Raw genomic sequence first — 6,624 nt, 5'->3', positions numbered from 1 at the left:
GAGGTACCCTTCAAAATTATTGGTTTTCACACTGAAGGGTCTTAGTTCCAACCTACTATCCCTGACATCAATTTAAACTCTCAAAAAAGAAAAAAATACAACAGGGGAGTTATGTCGTATCTTCTGGATACGACACTGTTGTGTGCAGTAAGTGCAGACTAACAGGTCTGCTACCCCAAGTTCAGTTTAAACCAGGATCAGAAGCGAGGCCAAGCTTCAGCCAGGCTTCAGCTGACACAAGCCCTGGTTGACTTGTTCCCGCTCCCCTCCTCACACTGCTAATCCTTTCTATTGGAACCATGCTCATGACACTGGGTGGCAAACTGCTCAGGCTGGAAATCAACCCTCCTGAGGAAACCACCAAGCTTCAGCTGGATCGGATTTATTGCTGCCACGGTGAGAGCTGCAGAAAGGAAGGGCTGTGGGAGGACAGGGGTACCGCACCTGGACCACCCTGCTGTCACCACGCGCTTTCTGCAGCCATGGTTTTAAGGCACCAGGCAGCTCCTCTGAGTCCAGCTGTCCGCTGCCAGGCACAAGCAAGGAGGGCTGCAGGAGCAAAACTTACGGAGCAGATTTTGTGCTGAAATGGCTACACGTGCTTACGCAAACACTGCAGCTGGGAAGCCCACAGCGACAGCTGGAAGCCACACAACATCCCAACAATGCAGCAAAAAGACCTGAAATTTCTACCACAGAACTAAATTCTGATGGTTTTGATGATTTTTGAGTCCCATTCGGGTGAGAACCCTGCTGAAGCGTAAAGGCTGAGACACTGAATAAAGAGCATCTTTGCTTAAAGAAGGATGGCAGCGTTTGGACCATGACTGCACCCCCTCCTTTGGTCCTCTCTGCTTCCAAAGTAACTGTGATGCAACAAATATGGAGTGTAAGGTAATACAAGGCTTCTGCTGACTGTCTCAGGGAACAAGCGAGAGCCTCTTTATCCCCACACCCTTCCACACTGACATACAGCATTAGAACTGACCCTGTGTGAGAAAAGCAGGGCATGGCAGTGCTCAGCTACCAGCTGCCCTGTCCTCTGATGACACCTGAGCCAAGCCAGTTCTCAGGCTTGGAGGAATGGATGGTTTTCCCTTAGGCCAAGCTGCTGTCTGCTCATCCTGCTCCTGTTGGGGCTGTTTTGGCAAGAGGCAGCAGAGATTTTCCTTTTTCTTATACTGTACAAAACATGCTTTTCTGGCCAACTGATGCCCAGCAAACTTTCTGCACAACCTGCTCAGCCCGTGCAGTCTCCTGCCACATCCACAGATCACTGCAATTCCCATCTTAGTGCTGCTGCCTTTACACTCATTACAGGTAGGCAGGGGATGTCCTGGGGGGCTGTGGTGTACAGCAGGTGTTCTCCAGGGCCCCATTTCATTGTAAGCTCTCACTTCACAGCTGCAGTGACTGCAGCAGGCAGGGGGTTAGGTGATGTGGGGGTCTTCCTGGCCCCTTCCCTTGCCCATTCTAAATAAAGCAGACCTCTCACTGCCTGCAATGTGCAGTACATACCCCAAGTCAGCCTCCTCTCTCACCACCACTCTTTGTTATTTTCGTAGAATTATTGCTGCAGTATACTGGAACATGGAAACAGGACAGAAAATAAGACCAGGCTCAGCCCGTATGTGAAATACTGTCCCTTCAAACATCACGACCACAAACACATTTTTATGTTTAAAACTGTTTCGAATTCCAACAAGGGAGAAGAAGCATTCACTGACTGAATAATAACATTTACCTCTGAGTGGATTTTCTAAGAGCCTGCTGAGACTCTCCACATGGTACTCAAAACTGGAAGTTTGTAATGCAAAATGTTGACAAACTGCAGCTGTATATGGATCATCTCTTATGAACAAAACTAAAGTGACCAAAATTACAGTGACCAAAGCCTCATTACTCACTCACTGTCATCTCTGCTTCTTAAAAAGTGACGACTTCCTGAAATGCCTTCCAACGTACGCAAGGACAGCAATTATAACACTAAAGACTATTTCATTTATAAGTAACTTTCCATTAGGGATCTGAATTTGAAAATGCGGCCAACAAAGTTCCTTGAAGCACATGGAATGACTTCCTTGGGTCTGGGCCAGGCACTCTGCTTCATCTTCTGGCTTTGCCACTATATTTTAAGCAACAGACATTATTTTACAGACGTGAAAGGCTTTCACTGCAAGTTACACCTTTGCTTCATTCAAAGCTTTCTAGAAAACGTGTATTTATCTTCAGTTGTACCAGCTTTAAGTCACCTTAATGCAACCTGACCTAGCCATGTCCTCCTCCTCCTCTAAAGCAGGCACCTCCCTGGCTCATCAATCCATGGAGAATTATAGGATAGGCACCTGACAGAAAAATATTCTGTCTCTGCCACCAAATTGAACAGAAGAGACTAACTAAGAAAACAGTCTATGTGAGCCAAAGCCTTATCTGCACCCTCAGAGGCAGCTGAGTGACGCAGAGCTATGGGCAGCTCCCTGGTACAGGAACGGTCTGGTGGAATTCAGTGGACAAAGACCATTTGCAGCCCTGGATCACAGTGAGTGCCTGAGCCCCTGGACTACTGCGAGAGCATTTCACAGTCATGGGAACCACCCCACACCCTGCTCTGCCTTCCTGTATCCATCCCACACTGGGCACTGGCGAGGGAGTTCTGGGAAGGATGAGCTCAAGATGAGAGTGGAGAACTGAGCTTCTGGAGGGGGAGCAGAGGGATGGGGCGGGTGCATGACCCAGCCTGGCACCCACACCCCAAACCTGCTTCAGTTTGCAGGTGGCCTCAGAGATGGCAAAGCTTGAGGTGGGAGCCAGCCTTGAAGCCAGCAAGGAGGACCCAAGAGAAGCCCACAAGAAGGCTGGCCAGTGGAGCAATGTGCCAGCCCCATGGCCCTAGCACAGCCCCTGAGGGGTGTCCCAGCACTTGCTGTGCCACACTGAAGCCTGCAAGTGCCTCTTTTCCAGCTTTTACTCCAAAGGCAACCACCCCATCATGTCTCTGCTGGCCAAGAAGAAGCTGCTGGCACAGGTGAGTGAGGCAGAGTCCTGCCACTAACAGCACTGCCTGGAGGGCAATGGGGCAGCGAGCAGCACTCACCCCAACCCAGAGCCCAGCCGGCTGGCAGCCAACCCCCACTTCAAGGAGCAGAGGAGCCTGGAGACACAAGGATTGAAGGACGCATCCAGGGGAGGCTGGAGTGAGGCAGCACCCATCGCAGTGCTCCCCTGGGAGGACAGACAGCCTTACCCAAGAGCTGAGGCTGCACCTGCTGTCTTCACCAGCTTCTTTCATGCGTACTGCAATAAGGTGCTGAAACTCATCAGCTGCCACCCCTTTGGGGGATACTTCTCCAACTTGAAGGATTTCTTGCAACCACAACCTGAGGACACGGAGGACGACTGGGGGCAGCCCAAGACCTGTGAACCAAAGTGTGGAGCAGAGAGAGCCCGCAGCCAGCCACCTCTGCTGCTGTCAAAGCCTGCTGGGTGCCCCCTGGGGCCAGCTTCAGCCCACTGACACAGAGCCCCACACCACCCACAGCCAAGTGAACCAGGAAGAGGTAGCCTTGGGCCTGCAGGCTGTTTCCCCCTTTGTCTGTGAAACTGAAGGCAGGGGCAAGGGTATTGGCTCACCCAAGGGCCACCAAGAATTGGCCAAACACAAAGCCATCATTCCCAGACCCAGCTGTGCCATTCCACTCACCCCAGTGCCTCAGCCCCAAACGTTTACGAGGGAGAGATGCTGCATTTCCTGATGAACTTCAACAACTCTCCAGAGCACCTAAAAAACTGGGCAGCCCCACCAAAGCCATCTCTCTCCATTATCCCTTTTGTTATCCCTGTTTTCCCCAGCCCTGCCATAGCCAGCTTGCGCAGCCCTCCAACCCCAGGCACCACCAGCATCCCACAAGGGCTCACTGCAGCACCAGCTCTACCCCACAGCGACGTGGCACAGCCAGCACACCTACAGCACTCCACACACCTCCGCTTTCCACTGCAACGCCAAGCTGCTGTCTTGCTCTGGATCAGCCCTGGCCCCTCGGAGAGGCGGGCAGCGGGATGCCGCAGCACTGGGATGCTGTCAGAGCTGCTGTGTCCCATGGCCAAAATGAGCTGGACCGTGTCATTTTTTAAAAAGGGAGCACAATGAGTTGCAGAGGTTTTCTTGCTCGAGATGCTGTGCCCCTGTGCAGTTTTGTGGAGCCAATGCAGACTCGCAGTGGATGTTCCCATCTTGCCATGCTGTGCCCAGGATGCTCTGCAGCTCCCTGGTACAAAGTCCCTGCTCCCTCCTACAAAACCATGCCATTTTAGTTCTCAAGTATGCTGCCTTATAGCAGGGGCTACTGAGGTTATAAAGGGCTCAGGACAGCAGCGAGCATCCATGGGAAGCACACTGGCTGCTCCGAAATGGGTGCTGGAGAGTAGCATCCAAAATAAACCTCACTGGATGGTCCAGTGTTAAAAAAGTTAGCATTAGCTGGTGGTGTGTGGGGTATGCTTGCTTCCTGGAATTAGGGCTAGGTTGCAGGGGAAAAACAGCTTCACATTAGCAGGTGTGTTTCCTGAGAGTTTCCTGCACAGACTTACCTCTGGTTTTTTTTTTTACACTGTTTTTGACATCTTTATTCCAGCCCCAGCGTTCACAGCTGTTTCCTGGAGCATCCATGTGTCTCAATGTGGGTGCCACAGGCTGAAATCAATGTGCAGCAATGACACGGAGAGGCCTCCTTGCTCTGGAACCTACCACAGACAGACAGCACCTGGGATGCCATCTGTGGAGAGAAGAGGAGCACTCTGGGTGGAAGCCAGATGACCCAGGACCACTCCTGAGGAATCTGCAAACCAGCACAGAACTGCAGAGCACATCTCCAGCTGCTTTTTGCCTCTGCTCCTACTGAGCCACTGCAAATGACCCAAAATCTATGCTGCAGCCTCAGGACTTACTTCTCTTGTGCCAGCTGCTCCCCACAACTGTGGGGTGTCCTGAGCACCCTGCTACGAGCTGTAGAATGGAAGGAGCAAAGAGATGCCCATCCCTAAAGGGGCACTTGCTCATTCACAAAAAGTGAAAAGAAAAACAGCAGGCAGAGGGGTAAATCAGCTCTGAAGGACCACTTCTGCTGTTTCTGTGTAAAGAGAAGGACTTGGGATAGAAAGTAGAAAAAAAGACTTATCCCCAGGTAGTTCTCACTGCTGCTGAAATAGGTCAGACCAGCTTCATAAAGCATCACAGACCCAGCTAGTTCTGCATCCTCCAGTGTGCACTGCAGAAAGGCATTAAATGTGTGGCAGTGTCCAGGCACATTTTGCCCCAAGAGCCCTGACACCAAAATGCACAGAAGTGACTTCAGCACATGAGCGAGGACGTGGTCACAGGGCTGAAGTTGCTCCTCAGAGACTGTGAGCAAGGGTGTGAGAGCAAAATGAGAGATGCCATGATCCTCAGGGTATCTCAGCCTCACAAATTGTGACTACAGCCTGTGAGATACAGCTGGGCTGCTTAAGAACACTGAACATCGACAGCTGACCCACACCTTGATGAGTCATGTCCACAGCTGATGTCCACAGCTCCCTCAGATGCTAGAGTAAAGCTTAGGCTCACCCAGGCTGTGTCTTTCCCTGAACTGCTCCCTTTCACAGTGAAAGCTGGCAGAGCTGGGCCCATGGCCACCTCTTATCTCCTGAGCTGGTTGCAATGTCTCTCAATCAAGCACAGGGCAGGAAGGAAGCTGAGACCGTTGGTTCCTTGCTGCTCACTCCCATCAGAAAGCTCCACGCACTCTTTGGGAAGCACAATGCCACCTGGGGAAAAGAGAAAGCAAGAACAGGTCAGCAGAAGGCCATATCCTTCCGCCTTCCTGCCTGGATGCCTACCTGTGCGACCTGGTGTAGGGAACCTGCTTTGGCAGGGGGGTTGGACTCGATGATCTCTGGAGGTCCCTTCCAACCCCTACAATTCTGTGATTCTGTGATTCTGATGTCTACTCCTCTTTCTAGTCCTGATGTGGCCCAGAGGATGCACAAGTATCGGTGGTTAGCAGCAGGACTCAAGGAAGGATCTGTAGAATCGGAGCTGATTCAGCTCTCCAGCCTGGCAAAGGAGCAGAGCCGTAGGGCTGCCATGAGCTGCAAGACTGCTCTGCTGTTATTTGGGTGGTGAAGCTGAAACCAGCTGGCTGGCAAAGTCCCATCTTGCTGACTTATCCATAGAACCCCAGGGAAAGAGAGACAGGCACTGGGCTGAGAAGGGCTTGGGATACTGGTCCAGGAAAAGGGCACAGCTCACAACTGTTGCTCAGCATCTCCAGAGGACCACTACTCACCATCAAGATGCTGTGAAGTCCAGTGCACAAGGCAGCGGCGAGACAGGGAGGTCACAGCGAGTCCCCCAGAAGCTGGGCAACACCTGGAGGTGGCACATGGACAGTGCAGGACGGGTGGTGCAGTGGAATTGCCAGGTCACAGCCTGAACCACTGCGTGAGCACACGAGTACCTCGAGCAGGGGGAGCCTTCCTCTCTCTCCATCTCAGCAGTGCTCCCAGCAGCACACACACAGTCAGTCTGCATAGGTCTCCCCCCCCCACCCCTCAGCCCCCTTTCACCTTTCAGCACACCACAGTTCA

At 52.1% G+C, this 6,624-nt stretch overlaps 1 pseudogene; it reads left to right on the top strand.

Moving 5' to 3' along the window:
* The first annotated feature begins 2,465 nt into the window (after positions 1-2,465).
* LOC122192033 lies at positions 2,466-4,109 on the top strand (annotated as a pseudogene).
* The last annotated feature ends 2,515 nt before the right edge of the window (positions 4,110-6,624 follow it).

Source organism: Lagopus leucura, unplaced genomic scaffold, assembly GCF_019238085.1.
Source record: "Lagopus leucura isolate 7727_CA_CO unplaced genomic scaffold, USGS_WTPT01 243-0_obj-0_obj, whole genome shotgun sequence".
NCBI lineage: Eukaryota > Metazoa > Chordata > Aves > Galliformes > Phasianidae > Lagopus > Lagopus leucura.
This window is presented reverse-complemented; position numbering and strand designations above follow the sequence as displayed.